This window comes from Desmodus rotundus, chromosome 11 (assembly GCF_022682495.2).
Source record: "Desmodus rotundus isolate HL8 chromosome 11, HLdesRot8A.1, whole genome shotgun sequence".
Classification (NCBI taxonomy): domain Eukaryota; kingdom Metazoa; phylum Chordata; class Mammalia; order Chiroptera; family Phyllostomidae; genus Desmodus; species Desmodus rotundus.
The window spans coordinates 33510412-33530353 of NC_071397.1; positions in this window are offsets into that span (position 1 = coordinate 33510412).

A 19942-nucleotide genomic window follows, 5' to 3' on the forward strand; every position below is an offset into this window, starting at 1 on the left:
TGGTTCCTTACTGAGTACTCAAGCATCATGGTATGTGTTCAATAAATGGGAATGATTGGATAAAAAAATGAGCATATAAAAGATTGAAGAAAAGATGAAGAAAGCTTCAGAGTGTATTATTCATAAACCTATGGAAAATGCTTCTAGTTTCTTTGGACAGAGTTGGGTCATTATTGGCTGCTTATTACAAGTTGTAGAAAGAAATTTTTAGATTATGAATTATTTTGAATCTTGTTAAAATTTCAGAGGAAAGTAGTAGATTTCAGGATAACAATAAACATACCTGTGCAACACCAACTATGTGCCCAGCAGAGTTCAAAGGGCTTGACATATAACTAACCCACTTAATTTTCACAATAATCCAATGTGGGATGTATTATTATTATTATCCCCCATTTTACAATTTTACAGGCAAGAAAACTGAGGCATAGAGTTATGAAGCCAGTTGACCAAGGTCACATGCTAGTAAATATCACAACCAGAATTTGAACGAAGGTGTCTGTGTCCCCAAATTTGTGTTCTTAACCCCTTAATTGCCTCTTACATTTAATAGTTACAAGCCAGTTCTTAGCAATCTCTGAAAGTCAAAACATAGAGACTTTGCTATACCTAAATATACTCACTGCTGACCCAAAAAAATATATTTAAAATTCCACAGCTTTGAGGAAAAGAGAAAAAAATGTGGCATAATTTCATGGTCATCATAGTAAAATAAAAGCTCACTGGAACAGAATTCTTGCTGAATACCAGAGAAGAGAAAATTGGAGTAAAGAGAAGATAATTGCTTTGAGGAAAAAAAGGGGGGGAAAGGTCTATTTTTAAGCAAAGGATATGAGCTGTTCAGTATTCTCCCTAAAACAAACAATGCATGATGTTTTATGATGAATGAGTTCACTGCTTAATGAGATTCTAAAATTACATCTAAAAATATAATTTTGGTCTGTGATTTGACATGCAATTTTAAAATGTTTATGAGCTATGCATTCACAACCAAAACTTCTCAAAGATGTAACCAACAGCAAGAAAAAAAAATTGGAGGGGTATGTGGAATCATTATACATTAGCTAGTTCTTTGGTGTCAAAATGATACTGTGTTACACTTGCTATAGTCAGTCTTTACAGTTTGAAAACACTTGACTTTTCCAATGACCTAGCTATACATCTATTTAGATTTTACAGACTTTTAAAAGAAATACTGCTAATAGTTTTAATATCTATAAATGTTCATAATAAAATAATTACTTTGTCCTGTTTACAAATAAAATAAATGCTGTCACACCTACATTTATTAATAAAAGCTTCAATTAAATTATGTATTTTCCCAACAGCTAGAGAGAAAAAGAAAGAAGAAAGAAAGAAAGAAAGAAAGAAAGAAAGAAAGAAAGAAAGAAAGAAAGAATCAGGTTTTTAAAAGCTATAATATTTTTGCTTTTACTTGAGTAAAATAAGCATTTACATGCATATATTAGACCTTAAAATTCCCACTTCCCTGTTTATGTGCTTGAAAGTGGGTTAATAACTTAACCCTGAAAGTTATTATGGGACCACAATCACAGCCAATGAAAGGTCACTATACTTTGAACTTTCTGTTTCCGCCAATGGACTCTTCATTTACAACAGCCCCTCCCAAGTCCATAAAAGAGTTTCTCCTTTGTTTCTTTGGACTTGGGGTGGTTCCTCATTAGGCACATATCCAAAATTGCAATTCTTTGCTATTCCCAAATAAACCCATTTTGCTGGAGAAGTAGCTAGCTATTTATAAAAGGTCAGCAATATATAATGCCTAAAGGTCCTTACCCTCTGAAATATTTACAGGTAAAATCATACAATATCTGGGATTTACTTCTAGATAATCCAGTGTGAGAAAACAGAAGTGGGTGAGAAGATAATGAAACAATATTGGGCATAAATTGACAGTTACTGAAGCTGAATAATGGGTAATTGTTATTGTTACTCTCTCTGCTTTCATACAGGTTTAAGTTGTGTATAATAAAGTGTCTTCAAAATAGGGCTTACTGTCTGGCACATAAATAGTTACTCAATATGTTAGTTATTATTTTAATTATTAATATGACTGTCATCTTAGGATATATAAACTAAACTCTTTGGATCCAACTTAGTCTTTACATGGAAGTGACATGGAATTTCACTGATGTCATGAGATAATTAATAAGACAATTAGATTTACAATATTAATACACACTAATAGCAACTGAAATCAAAAGTTGAACAAGAAAAAAAGTGAGTTAGAAAGGCCTGCTTGAGGCAAATTAGTCCTAAAACCAACAGGGAAGAAGGCTTTATTCTTGCTTTCACCAACATATTGTTCTGCCTATCTGGTAATGAAAAGGAAAAAAATCAAGAGAGCAAAAGCTTTAGGTCAACAGAGGTGGTTAGAAACAGGAAATGTCACCACAGGAGTTAAACACTCAGGGTAAAAATTTCAGGGTGAGAAATGCTCAGAAATACTTGAATTTGGTATTCATTTTATAGTTGAGCAGGCCCTCAAATGCTTAATATTTGCATTCTTTACTTCTTTCACCTGAAAATGGGGTAATAATTTACCTCCTGGGAGAGCTGGAACAAATATTTAAGGACAGGAAAGTATTTTGAAATGATAAAATATCTAAAATTTTGTACCTCAAAGCTTTCTTGAGGACTATGAGGTAAGTCAACCATAAGATAAAATGATGAAGAAAGTTCTTTCAAAAGCCTAGTGTTAAATAAATATAAACATAAATGTAGAAATTGGAATCATTAAGTAGAGTGAGGTAAATTAAAATTACAAAGCAGTAATTTTTTAAAAAACAAATTGACCTCATAAGATAATTGCAAGTTTCTTGTTGACTCTTTACCAACTAAAAATAACATTACAGCGCTGGCCTAGTAGCTCAGTTGGTTAGAGCGTCATCCTGATACACCAAGGTCGCAGGTTCAATCTCCGGTCAGGACACATACAAGAAACAACCAACTAATGCATAAGTACTGTATTTTTTGGACTATAAGACACACTTTTTCTCCCCAAATTTGGGATGAAAATAGGGGTGCATCTTATAGTCCAAATGTAGCTTACCTGGCTCGAGGGGGAGGGGTGGGGGGCAGCGGTGGAGTGAGTTTTTTCCCTACTTTCCTCCTCTAAAACCTGGTACGTCTTATGGTCCAGTGCTTCTTATAGTCCGAAAAACACAGTAAGTGGACAACCAATTGATGTTTCTTTCTTTCTCTCCCTCCCTCGCTCTGTCTAAAATTAATAAATAAACTTTTTAATGATATTACAGAAAATTTTTAAATTATTTAATGAATTAAAAAGAAATTCACTGAAAGTGAAAACAGCAGGTAGTAAAAGAACATTAATGAATTATTGCATTATCTTGTTGAGTAACAGATGTAGATATAGTTAAACAAATATGATGTATAGATGTTCCCTCCTATACCATGCCTATGTATTTCCATAGAAATACATAAAAACACACATATGCAAGTAAATATGTATGTATATATTTATATCTGAAATACTAAACCATAATAATTATAGTGATTATTTTCCTTCATTTTCTACATTTTTAATTGGCATATTGTTTCCATAATAGAAAAACTAAGATCATTTAAAATCATTTTTCACTGGGGTCGTTTTCAATATCTTGCTCAGATGGGACTTGAAGACCTGTGCGCTGTATGGCTTGCCTTTCTTGTTACTGTGCAGGATTTTGATGAATTTGCCTCAAGCTAATTAGTAATTAGACAAACAAACACCACTGAATTTTGTTTGGTATGGGTCTGGCATTCAGATTCATTAATTTAATTTCTCTTAATATTTGCTCACAGGTAAAACAGAAAGATCATCTTTGCATGATTGTTCAAAATGAACTGTAGTAGCTTTGCTTTCCGTGCTTTTTGTACTTTTATCCTTAATTCTTCACAAAAAATGTCAGAATTCTTCACATTACATCATTGCATTCGCTTCTCCTGTGACATTTTCCCTCTGGGCCATGGATTGTGTTTGGGTTCTGCCTCAAAATTCTGCCGAGTTACCAGGAGGAAATATTTTTTACCTTGAGGGCTTACCTGAGGAAAAGTTCAAGCCATCGTGCTGCTTGTTGACTTTAAGCGATAGGGGACAGAGAAACATTTTTGCACTTCCCCGGCTATATCTGGAATATGACATCACTATCTGAACATGTCTTATGGTAGAAAGAGGTCTGGGAAAAAGGAGACTGTGTTCTGACCTCAACCAGCGAAATGATATTTAAAAATGATTTAATCCCTCTGAGCCTATTTCCTCAATTGTTAAGGAGAGATAAATGGAATGTAATCTACACACCGCACCACCACTGGACCCTCCGCCACCCCCACAGTGGCCAGTCACAGTACCTGAGATGACAGGGAGCCAGTGAGTGCCCTAGGAGTGGGAATGGACAGTGAAAGGGGCGGGAGGGCAGTAGTGTTGCTGGGGCTCACCACCATCAGTTTTCACCATTTAAATCATTTTCATTGCCTGAAGTTATTTTGGTTACCTAAAATGTGTTACATGTTATAAGCTTTGTGACATAAACATACTTTTTATAAAACATTATTTATTGTTCAGATTTTTATATATAATTCTAAACTGTGAAAAACACTGTAAAATATGTAAAAAATGGGAAAGCATCAATGTTCCTTTTCAAAATTGATCAAATTAAGCATGTCCTTGTTAATAGAAAAACAAATACTACACTCCCACGGCCAAATTTTGCTCATTTATTCCAACAAATAATATTCTAATCTTCTGTGTCTGCATGTGCTTTGAAACTCTGTCATCTGTAAAGCAAGTACACTGGAATCTAAATTTGACTGACAGTATTTGTAAGAAAATGAACTCACGCATTATAGAAGCAGTGGTTTTAAGCTACACACGAAACTATAAACCTCCAGATGTTTTCAGGTTATGTAATAAGTAGATGATAATGAGTGGACAGGTTTTGAGGAGGGAGTTGACAGTGAGCGGTGACAGGAATGGAGCTCATCGTGGTGCTGGTTCAGACCTACAAACGAGAGCATGGTCCAACACCAGACCAGTGTCCTCAAGAAACCATAAATTCCATGTTTGTCTTTGTGGGATTCAATCCAAATTTGCTACAGAAGTTATGTAATGAGCAAATAGGGGGCACGTACTCTGTGTAAGTCTCTCTGAAGTTTTTGTCTCCCAGGGGACACTTGACATTATCTGGAGACATTTTTGACTGTCACAACTGAGGAATGCTACTGGCACCCAGTGGGTAGGGACCAGGGATGCTGTTGAATATCCTACGGCACACAGAACAGCTGTCCAAAACAAAGAATCTTCCAGCCAAAGTGTCAATAGTGCTGACGCTGAAATCCCTTCAGGCATAGAAACCAATAACACAGACAAGAACCACCATCAAGAGCTTAGAGTCTGGCAGTGAAGATGAGGCAGGTACGCAGCAAAGTGGGCAAAGCAAGAAGAGCTATGAGAAATATATGGAGGAAAAATTACTTAGAGTTTCAAGGATCAGGGAAAAGTTGGAAAAATAATACTGTGAATATCCATTTTAACATAACTAAAATAACTAAATTTAAAGGCCCTACTTATTTTTATAATTTTTCCATAAATAAAGATAAATTAACCACCAAAGGCTTATTTTAAAAATCTTCTCTATTTCTGAAACTGTATGAAACTCCCTGGGAAGACAAAGCTGAGTAAAACATAGCCGCTATTCTCTGGAACTCAGAGCAGAGTTCCATCTCCAGCTCCACGTTAACACTATCAAGATTCATTCCTTCCAGCATGTCATGAGTGCCAATTAAGTACCGAACACTGTGCAGCACAGGACTTAAATGGGCAAGGCTCCTGCCCGTGCAGAAGACACTTTCTCTTGGGGGAGAGAGGCAAAACTCAAACCAAATAATGCATGATTTTAATGTGACTTCTGTTTCCAAAAATATGGGAGTATAGTCCAAAATTCCTGAAAATCTCCTCACAACAAAATACCTGAAAATTCTAGTTAAATATTGCATTCTTTTTGAAACCTAGCTAAGTATGGGGGCAGGGGCAACTGTGTGAAACCTCTACGGGCCAAAAACAAAGGGCCACTGAAAACCAGAGCAGTTAGTGTAAACTGAAAGTGAGGTGCCCAGAGTTGGAGGGGGAGGAGCGGGGAGAGAGAGAGAGTGTGTATTAGTCTCAGAAACCAATAAATTTTAATGACCATGTAGGAATGGAATGGATGCAACACCTCAGTTCCCAGAGATTAGGATCTGGAATTGAGACCCCTGAATAAAGACCCCTATGACCCTTGGACTTAAAAAAAAAAAAAGGCGTAGGAAAATAAGAAGAAAGCTTATTCATCCTGGCCTGGCTCTGGATGAGGAAAAAAAATAGCCTATTCTGAAAATTCATTACCACAAACCAGTTTTCAGTAGGTTTGATGAGCAAATCTATACCACTACGTGGTGTGAGAAACCCCAATCCAAGATGTTCATATAAGAAGGTCAATATAGATTATCCCTACAGAATTCCAAACAGAAACAAGTGTTTATCCATACAGTCCAGCCCTTGTGACCCAGCTAAGTCTCTTCGTGGCTTGTCATGAAGCAGTGTCCTGCATTGTGATGCTTTACTTTGCACTGCTTCCCATCCTTCTTCCTGTATCTTTTCTCAGAGCCTCACCGCCCTGGGATTGTACCTAGCAAATAAAGCTCAGAACACAATCCTTGTCCCGGGCTCTTCTTTCTAGGTAACCTAAGCTAAGTTAGGGAGCCTTGTAAAAGGAAGCCTATTTGAGGAGTTCTCATTCTAAACTGAGGCCTGAAGGATAAGAAAGCTGTGCAAACTAAAGAGGGAAAGAGTAATCCAGACGGAGGGAGTAGCATGGCCAAAGTCTCCGGTGTGCTGCAGAGCACAACACCTTCAAGAAACACACGGAAGGTAATGGCCGAGCATGGGAGAAGGAAATCAGGGAGAACAGAGGTCTCAGGCCTGGATTTGGTCCACTGCTGTGTGTGTGTGTGTGTGTTTTAATTAGTTACCGAAAGTTGAAGATAAGGCAATGTCATATAATAATTTCTGGATTTTCAAAAATGTCAACAGATCTGGCAGCAGTGGGCCTGCATTCCTACATGGCAACCAGCAGTTGGACCCACCCCTTTGAGACAGGCCTATGACCTCACTGTCCTACCTCAGCCTTTTTATTCACTGATGTTGCCAATTTGGCCTCTATCTATGGGAGTTTGAATTTAGAACTTCTACTTTAGGATTTTGCAGGTTACGGTTAAAAAAAAGTTGGGTTTTATTCTAAGACAAGGATAGCCCTTAAAGTATTTTAAGGAAGGGAATGCTATAGTCTGATTTATATATACTGCGAAATGAGAGGAGAGAACCAAGAATGGAAAAGAGAATACAAATGAGGAGACTTGCAGGAATCTAGTGAGAGATCACAGTGGTTTGAAATACAGTGGTAGCGATGGCAACAGAAATAAATGGATTTAAAGTATGTATTGGAACTAGAAAATACAATATTTACTGACGTATTGGATATTGAAGGTGAGCGAGAAAATCAAGTGACTCATAATATGTTAAGAGGAAACTGAGTCTTCTATGGTCATCAGCTGAAGAGACATTTATTGATAATCTTAGTGCATGGGGAACTTAACCTGTGCTGTACAAATAAAAGAAACTCTAATGCCCTCAAGGAATTGAATCCTATTGGCAGAGGTAGGATTGATACAAATACATGTACTTAACTTATACAACTTACAAGATAGAGAACTGTAACTACCAGAATAATAATAATAATTGTTAACATTCATTGAGGGTATATCATGTACTCATATATATACATATATATTCAGTACATATATATCCTCATTTCATTCAGGTAGATTCCCGAATGAATTCTCACAATACTACCAAGAGTTAGGCATTATTATCATGCCCATTTTAAACATGGAAAAATAAAATCTTGCCAGGCCTAGTGGCTCAGTTAGTTGAAGTGTCATTCTATGAACCAAAAGGTTGTGGGTTTGTTTCTAGTCAGAGCACATACCTAGTTTGTGGGTTCCATCCCTGTTGGGGGGCATACAGGAGGCAACCAATCGACATTACTCTCTCGCATCGATTTCTCTCTCTCTCTCTCTCTCTCTCTCTCTGTCTGTCCATCCCTCCCTCCCTCCACCTGCCCCTTTCCTCTTTCTCTAAAATTGGTAAATATACCCTCAGGTGAAGGTTTTAAAAGTCTTAAGGAGTTAAGTAACTAGTACAAAATCACATAGCTTGTAATTGGCAGAGTTGGTGTTTGGGCCCAGGCAGACTGACATCATTGGCCATTTGTTACTCAGTACCCTGCACTGCTTTTATACACATTTAGTGGGGCCACAAATTTACCTGCATACAGCAACTTTGCTCTGCAAAGAAAAAAGTAACTCTTTAATTTGACTGAAACTGCTCTGAGCTTCCTTACCAGCCTCTACCAGTTGGTTAGAGGGGAGGAAATTAAACTGTCCTCAAGACTGCTTAAAACTGAGCTCCATTCACTAAATGAAGCAGTCCCTTTAGGTAATGTTCTGACCTGTCTAGAAAAGAAATGCAGATTTCTCAGCCTTCCACCACATTCGTGTGCAGTAGTGCATATGCACGTACACACACACCTCTGATCTCCATACTAGTGCCTGCATGGCATCTGGAAGCTGGGGCTTATATTTAGACAGAGAACCATTGAAATTTCCCACTTTTAGGTGTGATGTCCAGGCTCACTTCGTTCCTGTTTCCCCTCCTGGCACTCGTGACTAAACGCCTTTGCTGGAATCATCCCTGATCAGCTCACTATAACCTTGGTGGCATTCTGGGGTTTACGGAGCCCCACCTCGGTGCTCGACGGTGTGCCGAGCTCCTCACATCTGTGATAGTTCTTCTATCCTAACCTCTGGCCCAACAGTCCACCTCCTGCCTCTGCTTCAGAACCACGTCCATCTCAGTAGGCTCCATGGTTTCGTTGACAATAAAATTTATCACCCAAATCGAGACACTTGTGTGTCAGGAAGGTATACTGTAGTTACACTGGAGTAAACAACTGGAGTAAACTAGGACAGCCTCAGACTGGGGCATAGGACAGGCCCACTGGCTCCAAACTTAGTTGCTTTGCAAGTTCCTCTTTGGAAGTTTCAAGAAGCCTTGGGTTCTCTTTATTCTACATGGGATGGAGGACAGGTCTAAGAAAGCTAAACTTTAGGCCTCCTCCAAGCCCCATTGAACAGCCAAACTCAATCATGGGATTCAGTCCCATGTTCTTCTAGGTTAGCCCAAAGACAATCTCTCTCAGATCCCAAATGGGAATAGCCTCCCACACAACTATGTAACACACCTGCTCCTCTTCCAGGACAGCCCAAGGAAGGAAGCAGCTCAGATGCATAGAGGAAGAGGCGTCTTCTCTTCACTATGGAAAAACTGTGACCCAAGTTTTCCAGACATTCCCTTTGTTAAGTTAAATCAAAGTTAAAAAGAGATGAGGGTAGAAGTGAGGAGGGACATTTAATTCCACAAAGCCTCTCTTTCAAACCTAGTGTCTTGTTAAAGAAGTCCAGCGCCTCTTCAAGACTCAGCTGTAGAAGACTATGAATGAAAAATGATTTAAGTCAGGAGGTAGAAACAAAATACATTGGTTTAATACTTGCAAAATAAAATAACTAGCATGTAGAAGGCTTTTCATTCTCAGTCATGTTCTGCCTATACTAAGAGAACTATTTAATATCATTCAAAATTAAGATTCTTAACACACACCGTATTAGCCAACTAAACAGATGTCCTTTATAATATATTCTGTCAGAATTATTAGATCTTCAGAGATTAAGGTTTAGCTGCTTTTAGATCTCAGATCCTGTTCTGAATTTTCTATGGTTCTGTGATTTTTGTCTTTGAAAAGCCAAAAAGTATTACATATCAGGTTTCCACTTAGGACTTTGCTTACTCAATTAAGTATCTCCAACCTAAATTGCAAGTCATAATGTTTTAGAGTGGCAGTAAATGGTTTTCCAATATTGAACAGGGACTACGGAGAGGTCCCCAAAGCTTGTGATATTTCACAAGGGCATTCTAATGGATTCATTGTTCAATTTACTCTATTTAGTGCCAGGCAGTGGCAACAACTGTATCTGGCATATACTATTCCTTTACTTGACTTTGGATAACCCTGACTGAAAAAAACTTCTCTCTACTGATGTGCAAGTTTCCGAACATAAGCAGAAAAGTACACAAATGCTGAGTAATCAAAGTTATGGGAGTACCAAACAAGAAGAAGCCAGATGGAGTTTGTCTGGAAAAGTTTTATAATGCCTTTATGATTAACAAACCTGAGGAAAACATCTGAAGCTCCTCTGAAATGTGAAGAATGAACTATTAGAGAACAACTGTGCTTCAAATAGTAGCAAAGAATGTGAGGCAGTATCTCAGTTGGCGAATAAAGCAATCCTACACTCCCAATAAATTATTTAGAAAGAAGTAGAAGGCTGAGTTCAACAAGTTTAGAAGAGTTTCTTTATACATTTCTATGAACTCATCAACTCAAGCTATTCGCTCCAAACTTTAAATCCCTGGAATTCCAAGGTAACTTCTTAGGAATTTGTGTTTCACAATTGAATATTCTCAGGAATGCAGCTCCATATTGAATATTCAGATTAGATGGGACTTAACAAAAGAAAACTGTATGACAATCTAGATAGTTCTGTAAAATATCTTTAGATACTTCATATCAATGAAAGGGCCTTAAGAAGCCAAGTAAAGGAGGAGACATCCTGCTTTATAAATTGTAATAGTATCAACACACACTCACTGAGTATCAACAGTGAGCAAAGCTTGTTCCTTGAAATAAAAATTTATGTTTTTCTCTCCTTTCAAGATATTTCATGTCCTTGATGTGGTAGATATATAATTAGATACACACAATTACAACTAAAACAACACAAAATAGGATTACGACAAAGAACCATAAATATTCTTCTCTAATGCAATAACTTACAAGGAAGAGAAATTTGTTTTGGTAGTCTGGGTAAATCAGAGATGCAGATAGATGAATATTAGACAAAGAGTATGCTGCATACATAAAGTGGAAATTAGCCTGTTCTTAAATATTCATGATTATAAAGGTTGGAATTGTGTAGGTGATTGAATATATCTATGAGATCCTCCAGTTTTATAAAAAATTCAAAAGTCTCACTGTTTAACATATCATGCATCAATTCCCCTAAACCACAGGGCTTAAATCAGAGTTTCATCAGTCAGTTGACTAGAAATGATTTTAAGCTGTCACTACGAGCAAGCTGTCAATGCTGGGAGAAAGGGCCTGCTCACCATTAGAATGGCAAGTAAGGGGTGTCTCATGGGCCCATGCTTATGGGAGCCAATTTGTAACTTTAGAAGCATCCTCCGCCAGTCCCCCACTTCACATGCTGGATAAAAAGTCAAAGATGTCCTCTCTAGGAAGTGCAAGTTCCCACCCTACATCCCCTCCTCTCTAGAGCTCCCAAAAGCCCCACCCAGAAGCCGAGGGTCAAGAGCCTGCTTTTTCCCCTGGGGCCCCTAAGGCAACCTCCCCTCCTACCTACCACCAATGCTCCACCCTCCTCTTCCTCCTCTACCTCCAAAGGAGCACCAAACAAACAGTAAACGGAGGCCTTGCTACAGTCACATGTGCATCACATAGTGGTTCCGAGACTGAATGGCTGCAGACCTCTTACCCCGGCTCTGATCTAGGAACGTACTGAGACCTGACTCTTGGATTTAAAATCATTCTGACTATACAACCATCTTCTCAAGTCACTACAGCAAAGCAGCAGACCCACGAGAAAGAAGACCTTCCCTAATGCAGGGAACAGGCAGCAGGGCCCCTGGCCCTAGTCCCCAGCACCTGTGAAGATCCTCACCTACTGTCTGGGTTGCTTAGATTCAAGAAAAGCAAAATTTTCTTGAAGTATAGTTAGAGATTGTGTACCATGTTTTATAAGTCTGAGTACAGAATCTCTCGTGTAATATATAAGCATACTGTGGACTTTCAGACATTTTTCTAAAATTCTTTTCATGAAGTTACTATGTATGGAATTGTAGAACTCCCTGTGGTGACTATCATTCATTCCCCTCTTCTCCTTTCGCAATTAATAAGTTTTGATGGTAGAAGTTATTGAGTAAGAGATAGAAGAGAGGCCAAAAAAAGGGAAAAGATTAGACAAGCAGCCTCAATTCAAATACACGTTACCGGAAAATCAAGACACTGAAGTATACAAATGTACGAAAATATGAGGGAGAGCAGGAATAGTTCTGGGTAAGCAAATGGTTGGATGAATGAGAGAGATGTGGTGAAATCCAAGCCCTTGTCATTAGTATGTAAATAGCTCTGTGACTCAATGTCAGTGAGAGATAACCAGGTAGGTTGACAGATTTATATCTTGTCTTCCTTCTGTGATTAGTGAGATTTTCAAGAAGCTGAATCAAGTCTAAAATAGATACTGTACTACAAAGATGTGGCAGAGAGGTCTGGTTGTCCACAGAAGCCCTTTCTAACTTTTCCCATAACAATTGATTACTGATTACCCAGCTCCTAGTGTTTCCCAAACTTCCTTGCAGTCAGATATGGCCTCTGCCTCCTGACGAAGTTCTGTGCGCATGAGCAGGAATATTGTGTGCCAGTTCTCCATCTGGGCCTAAGATAATGGGCATACATTCCTCCCACTCATTTCCCCTTCCCACTGGCTGGAACCGAGACATGGTGCCTTCTATCAATAGTTTGACCCTGTAAACAAAAACATTACACTCTTACATCATGGAGCAACCAGATAAAACAAACCTGAACCCTGAATCTGAGTGATGTAGAGCTGTCTCACTGAACTCTGGGCTCTTTGTCATGTGAAAAAGAAACTTCTCTCTCTTTTTTTTTTTAATAAACCACTGTATTTGGGGGCTCTTTTTCACAGCAGCTTAGCCTTATACTAATTCGGGAGAGAAAATATGTTATAAAGGGTATGGTATTCAGTAACAATATCTTGTAAAGAGAGGTAAACAATTTTTTATTGAAGCCTGGGAAAACACTGTACTAGTGTAGAAGCGACATCAGTGCCCCTCCCACATTCTATGGACTTTCCAGTGTGCTCTGTTGAAATTCCAGCTGTTGGTATCTGCATCCCTGGGCCTCAGTGCTCTTCTTCCAGCTCTGTGCAGGTACAGATTACAGGGTAAGGAATCAATATCCCAGGGAGCAGCCCTCAACCAATGACCTACCAGGAGCTGGTATATTAATATCTCAGCTCTCTAGCCCCTTGGGTGGAATAATTCTAAGGTGGGTGCCTTACACCATTTTCCTAGAGTTTCCCTACAGAATTAAGTTCCAGTTCCCCTTTGTGGTAGCTGGTTCACCCTTGCCTCCTTGATTGTTGCCTCCCTGTCACTCAATCATGTCCTCTACTTCCCTACCATAATTGCCTGAACTTCCCAATTAAAATAATTTCACTCTAGTCCTTGTCTTGTGGTCTGCTTCAGGAAGAACCCAAAGTAAGACTGTCAGCTACTTCATATTTACATCTCAGCCAGAACAATTCTCCAGCATAGCCATTATTATTAGATAGTATTGTGTTACTTTTTTTATGGCTGAAGAAATCAAATTTCTGAGAAGTAAGTAACTTGACCAATGTCAGTATCAGAACTAGAATTTGAACCCAGGACACTGACTCAGAAGTTTTTGCACCTTCTGATAATATACTAGACTCCATCAGAAGTAGAAGTTTTCTAATTATCTATTGATGCAACTTTCAGTAGATGATGAGGTTGGTGGTTTAATGATCAGAGGATATATTTCAGGTAAATTAGACAAAACAGATTCAACATTTGCCTATAATATTTTTGTTAAATAAAACACTTTTGATAGTACTTTTTGTTAAGCAGATTTTTAGCTTGAAAAGAAAACAAGAGCAGTTTTCCACTACTTCCTAACATCAATTCATTTAGCACTTTTTAAATTAGTTAAATCCTAATAAGCTAATTCTGTTGAACAAATCTGCTTCTTAAGATGGTGTACATATTCTTTCTGATAGCAACCTAGCTCTACTCACTTCCCCACCAAGACTTGCAGAGAAAAGGATAACAGGTGAATACACATTAAGGTGTAAATAATTCATTAGGCTTTGGGCTCAGGAATTTTTTTTAATCCTCCCCCAAGGATATAATTTTATTGATTTGAGAGAGGAAGGGAAGGAGAGAAAAACATCGATCAGTTGCTTGCTATACCCACCCCAAGCATGGATCGAACCTGCAACTTTTGGGGGGTACAGGATGACACTCCAACCAACTGAGCCACGTGACCAGGGCAGGGTTCAGGAATTTTTTTATTTGAACAAAGGATTCAATCAATCTCCCTATGGAATTAAAATAATCTTGGTTTTAGAATTTTAGATGTCAGTCAACAAATAAAATTTGGAGATATTTGATGAGACAAAGTTAACTTTCCTATGCTTTTCCTAATGCAAGTACTCATAAGACTGATTCTATATAAAGCGAGCATACAGAGAAGACAGTCAAAATCAGAGGAAATACGGTTTTTTACCCTCTTATTGTATTAGGAATTTGATCTGTGCTTTCTTTTACATTTTTCAGTTAATATTCTCTCAGGAAACTCCCTGTGAAGTTGTCACACACCGGCCTTACACTGGGTTAATATAATGTTGTAACTAGCGCGGAAGTATTACAAATCTTAGAGAAAAAAATAAAGCTGTCTGCTTTCTCTTCACCTCCACTAGATATAATCTAAACATTACATTCCTAAAAGGACATGCAATAGCATTTCCAGTCAGTCTAGGCCATTGCATTCCTCTCTTGGTCTTAGTTGAACTCCACGGCATGATCTGAAGCTTTGGTTATTTGAGGTAAACAAATCCTGTGGTCATGGCTGCTTCAACTGAAGCTAATGTCAATATGGACAGGCGTGGAGGAGAACACTAAATGCCTAAAAACACTGATTATCTTCAGAAAATGTAATGAGTCAGTTCCTACCCTTACTGATGTCAGATTTTTATAGGGAACATTACATCACATAAAGCATGAAAAAGAATGGAAGCCAGAATAAACAGAACTGCGAGTGAAGAAGTCTTAGCTCCACAGCAGCCCAGTGCAGCTAGAGTAGTCATGTCCGTATACCTCTTATCCAGACAGACTGTGCTCATAAAACAGAAGTGTGCGCATTGGAACCTACTTATCTGACTTACAAAAAGTGTAAAGCATTCTGTGTACACAAAAAATAAAAGGTCTTTGCCTGTCCCCAGAAGTGTACATGACCTTTCACTTGTCCAATGACTTATGCGGGAGATTTTATCAAGTTGAATTAAATAATGAAATGTGTGATATATATACTAAATGTATTTCATCTTAAAAATGTTTCTGCCTATTTAAAAAACTCAGTATTTATTCAACGTTTTATAGCATACATCACTGGAAGCCCTCAAGACTTAAATATTATTTCATAGAGGATGTCACACTGTCTATTTGAAATTTAAGATAAAGTTACACATCAAGAACTCTAGTAATAGGATAGTGATGTTGTAATTATGTGATGGGGTTTTTTTTAAGTTCTTATTTCTTTATGATGCAAACAAGTATTTACAGGTGAAATGATATGATTTCTTGGGTTTATTTTTAAAATGTTTAAGTACTTCAGAAAAATAAAGGTTGGAGGGTGTACATAACACAATAATGCAGAATGTTGATAATTATTGAAATTTGATGATGAGTATATAAGGGCTCATTATATTATTCTCTCCTCGTCTGTATATGTTTAAATTTCCCATAATAAAAGCATAAACTATCAAAGTATTATAACTGAATAAAAATCATGCAGTCTCAGTTTAAAAGTTAGGAAAAGTAACAGTGAGATACATTAATAAATATCAATAACAATGATACATCAATATATATCAACAAGAATTATATAATTTTGACTTTTATGCTTAAAATTAACATATTAAGTAATTTCTGTGATACCATTAATTTAACATGGATTCAAATTTTTCTTTAATATGTTCAAATGCTATATTTTTAAATTTACATTAGAGAGAGAGAGGGAGAGAAAAAGAGAGAGAAACATCAATTTGATGCTCCACTCACCCATGCATCCACTGGCTTGTATGTGCCCTGACTGGGGATCAAACCCACAACCCTGGCACATAGGGACAATGATCCAACCAACTTGACTACTGGCCAGGACCAAGTGCTCTCTTAAAGTATTTATGAAAAAGGAACTTTGGGAGTAAAAAATATAATCGTTTTAGAAAAAGTAGTTTAGAGTACTCTCATGTGTATCATTTTCCATAGATTTGGAAGGGTCTTAGAAGGAATCCTGTCTAGGTGAGAGGAAGCCTCTCCAGAGAAATCCCAGATGGAGGAGCATCTTGACAGCTCAGTAACCCCATCTGCAGTTTGTGTTTGCACAGGAGGGGTTCTGCACACTTATCTGACAGAAGATTTTTAGGCACTATTTATAAATATATGTTTTCAAGTATTTGGTCCATAATAGCATAATTACTAAACCGTATCTCTTTGTTTTGTAGTATGAAAGAGAAACTGCATTCATTGCAGATTTGTAGTAAAATTTTATCTTAGTTTAGATGGATTTTAATAATAGGGTTTATGGTTCTATATTAGAGTTCATTCACAAATGAGGGGATTAAGTTCGTCATGTTAAGTACATTCGTTTTTCAACACAATCAGTTGCTTCACTATCTTCCACTAACCTGAACACAGAGATTGTTCTTACACAAATGAACGGTTCTTGAGTGCCACCTGGTGGCTTTCTCCCCTCCCTACAGCATGACCTCCCTCTGACCCTCTGGCAGGAGGAAACCCTTACATCAACCTAGCACTCCAAATGCCAAATTAGAATAAGACATTATTTGCCAGACAGATAGATTATCAACTGAAACACTGTAGAATTGAACCTCATCACACAATCAGATTTATATTTTGAAGTGTACAAATGACTCTTCTATTATGGTCAAGTACTCTCTCTAATACAAAAATTAAAAGGCAAAAAACACTAATAATATTTGTTATTTCAAAATAATGTGTTCTGTATTTCCCTGGCTGGGTGGCTCAGTTGGTTGGAGCATTGTCCCATACACCAAAAGGTTGTGGGTTCAACTCCCAGTTAGGGAACAGACCTGGGTCACAGGTTTGATCCCCGGACAGGGCAGGTATGGGAGGCAGCTGATTAATGTTTCTCTCACATCAGTGTTTCTCTCTGATATTTCAATAAAACATAGCCTCAGATGAGGAATAAAAAATAAAATAAAATAATCTGTCATGTTTTAACATGTTAATTTAGTAGCATGAATCACTAGGAGATCATGAGATTTGTGACCCAAAAACCAGGTGTAGTGTGATCTTTGGGTGAGTGAATAAAATTGTCCATTTGGAATGGAAAAAGATAATTTTGAGATATTCGCTGTCTTTTTTTTATCCCTGTATGTTCTTGTATCCTCCCTCAGTCATCAAGAAAATTCTCAAGAGAACAAGAAAAGTCAATATTCAGGGAAGTTTTGGTTTGTTCAATAACTTACAAAATGGGTTTTCAGGGGAGCAGTGCATAAAGTTTACAACACATTAATCCACCAGAAAAATAGTAGAAGGCGTCAAATAGCTCCTTCTACTGCCCGGGAAAGAGAATATGAGGGACACTGGGACCATCAGGGGCCTGGGCATGAGCTTGGGAAGGAGGAGGGCCTGGAGAAGCATAGCCATAGGCCAGCAGACCACAGGGAGAGGAGCGAAGTCAGGATCCACAAGTAACCAGCACTACTAGTGCTCAAAATTGTCTGGTATGCAGAATTCCTTCTATTAAATATCAGCCTTCTTTCTCATTTGTAGATTAGAAATTTTAATACAAGGATTAGGACCTCTAATTTTGTCAGATTATTGCTTTCTATTTCTGCAACTCCAAATGGGTTTTCTGATGCCCATTTCCTTCCCTGAGCCACCATCTCACCAAAATTTTTTATTATTCCAAGTACACCACAATAGCCTGCAGTGCCTCCTCTCTCCATTTTCACCACATACTCCATCCTGTGCATCAGTGACAACTTGTTGCTCTTGCCCACTTCTGCATCTCCATCTAGTACCAGCTCAAACCCTGTATGGTCTACGTGCCCAGATACTCCCAACCTCAGAGATTCTTTCCATCGCCTACGCAACCTTCACTCTTGTGGTCACGCCTGCCTCTACATTAGTTGTTCTCAACCCTGACTGCAATTAGAAGCACACTGAGAGTTTTAAATAACAATACAGGGCCCCAAGTCTCAGAGAATCTGATTCAATAGATCTGGAATAGGACAACCTGAATCAGTGCATTGTAAAACCTCTCCAGGTGATTCTAATTTAAGCCAGGTTGCAAGCTTTGGGATAGATTGACAACCCCGAAAGATGACTATGTCTTCTCCAACTCTGAAGAAGCAGGTTGTGTTGGACACACTAAGAGCTCAATGTATGTGGCAAAAATAAAGCAACTCCAGAATCTACAGTTTTCTTATAAAATAAGGTAAGAATTGGTCCAACTGCAGCATCTTACAAACAGATTCACTTGCTCTGTGAAGAGTATGCCATTCCCCACTCCCCAGAATACTAACTATGGGTACAAACAGCTCCGTTCCTACATAGTTCAACACAACTCAGTAGAAGAATTCAGCACACGAGTATTATTTTTTAAATAAAGAACTACATGGTGGTATACCCATATATAAAAAACAACATGTGTAAAGTCATGAATTACAACATTTAGGTATTATTTATAATAGAAAAATATTGGAAATAATCTAATGCTTATTTATTTACTATGCAAACAAAAAGAATAAGAAAAATCTCTATGAATTAATACCAAGTGATTTCCAGGATACGTTGTTCATTAAACACACTGAAGTTTTAAAAGTCTATTATGATGGGGGACCCCCAAAAAGCCAGAATTTGTTTGTAAAAAAATGTGTATTTATTCTTACATGTTTAAACTTCAGTCACTTTCAAAGTACTCTCCATTTGATGCAATATACCTATTGAGACATTTTTTCTACTGCTCAGGACAATTTTTGAACTCAATGATTTTGATGCCTTTTTAAAAAAGTGCTTCTGCCATTTTTTTTTCTCCTCTTCCACATCAGCAAAATGTTTCCCTTTGAGGACTTTTTTCATCCAGGGAAACAAAGTGTTGCTCCAGGTGAGATTGGGTGAATAGGGAGGGTAGGGCACGGGGGTCATGCTGTTGTTGCTCAAAATCTGGTGAACTCAGTGTGGTGTGGGCAGGGGCGCTGGTTAATCACTCATCATGAATTGGGCAAATGTGTTGAGTCTTCATAAAAAATTCACTGAAGCTAACACAACCTCTTGTAACAACGCCAGCTGGTGCACTGGTACAGATGGGTGCCTAGAACACTCCCCTAGCAGGGAAACCTGTACTACAAGGGGCGACCTTCCAGAAGATAATTCCATTTTGGTGGGGCCCCCCTCATATATACTACCTGTTATATTTTTAAAAAGGGAAATATAGGTTTGTGTTGGCAAAAAGAAAAGGAAAGAAGTGTAAACAACAACAAAAAATGAAAATGTTTATCTATAGATGATGGATGGGAATAAAATAGAAAAAATAAGGATGGAATGACACTTCCGTGAGCATACTTGCAGAGTTTCAACTTTTGAGTCATGTAATTGTTTTTACATAGTCAAAAATTAAATTAATCCTTGGCTGGTATGACTCAGTTGGTTGTTCATCATCCTGTAGACTGAAGGGTCACAGATTCAATTCCCAGTCAAGGCATATGCCTGGGTTGTGAGTTCGGTCCCCAATTGAGGAGTGTGCAAGAGACAACAAGTCAATGTTTCTCTCCCATTGATGTTTCTCTTCCTCTCTTTCTCCCTCCCTTCCCCTCTCTCTGGAAT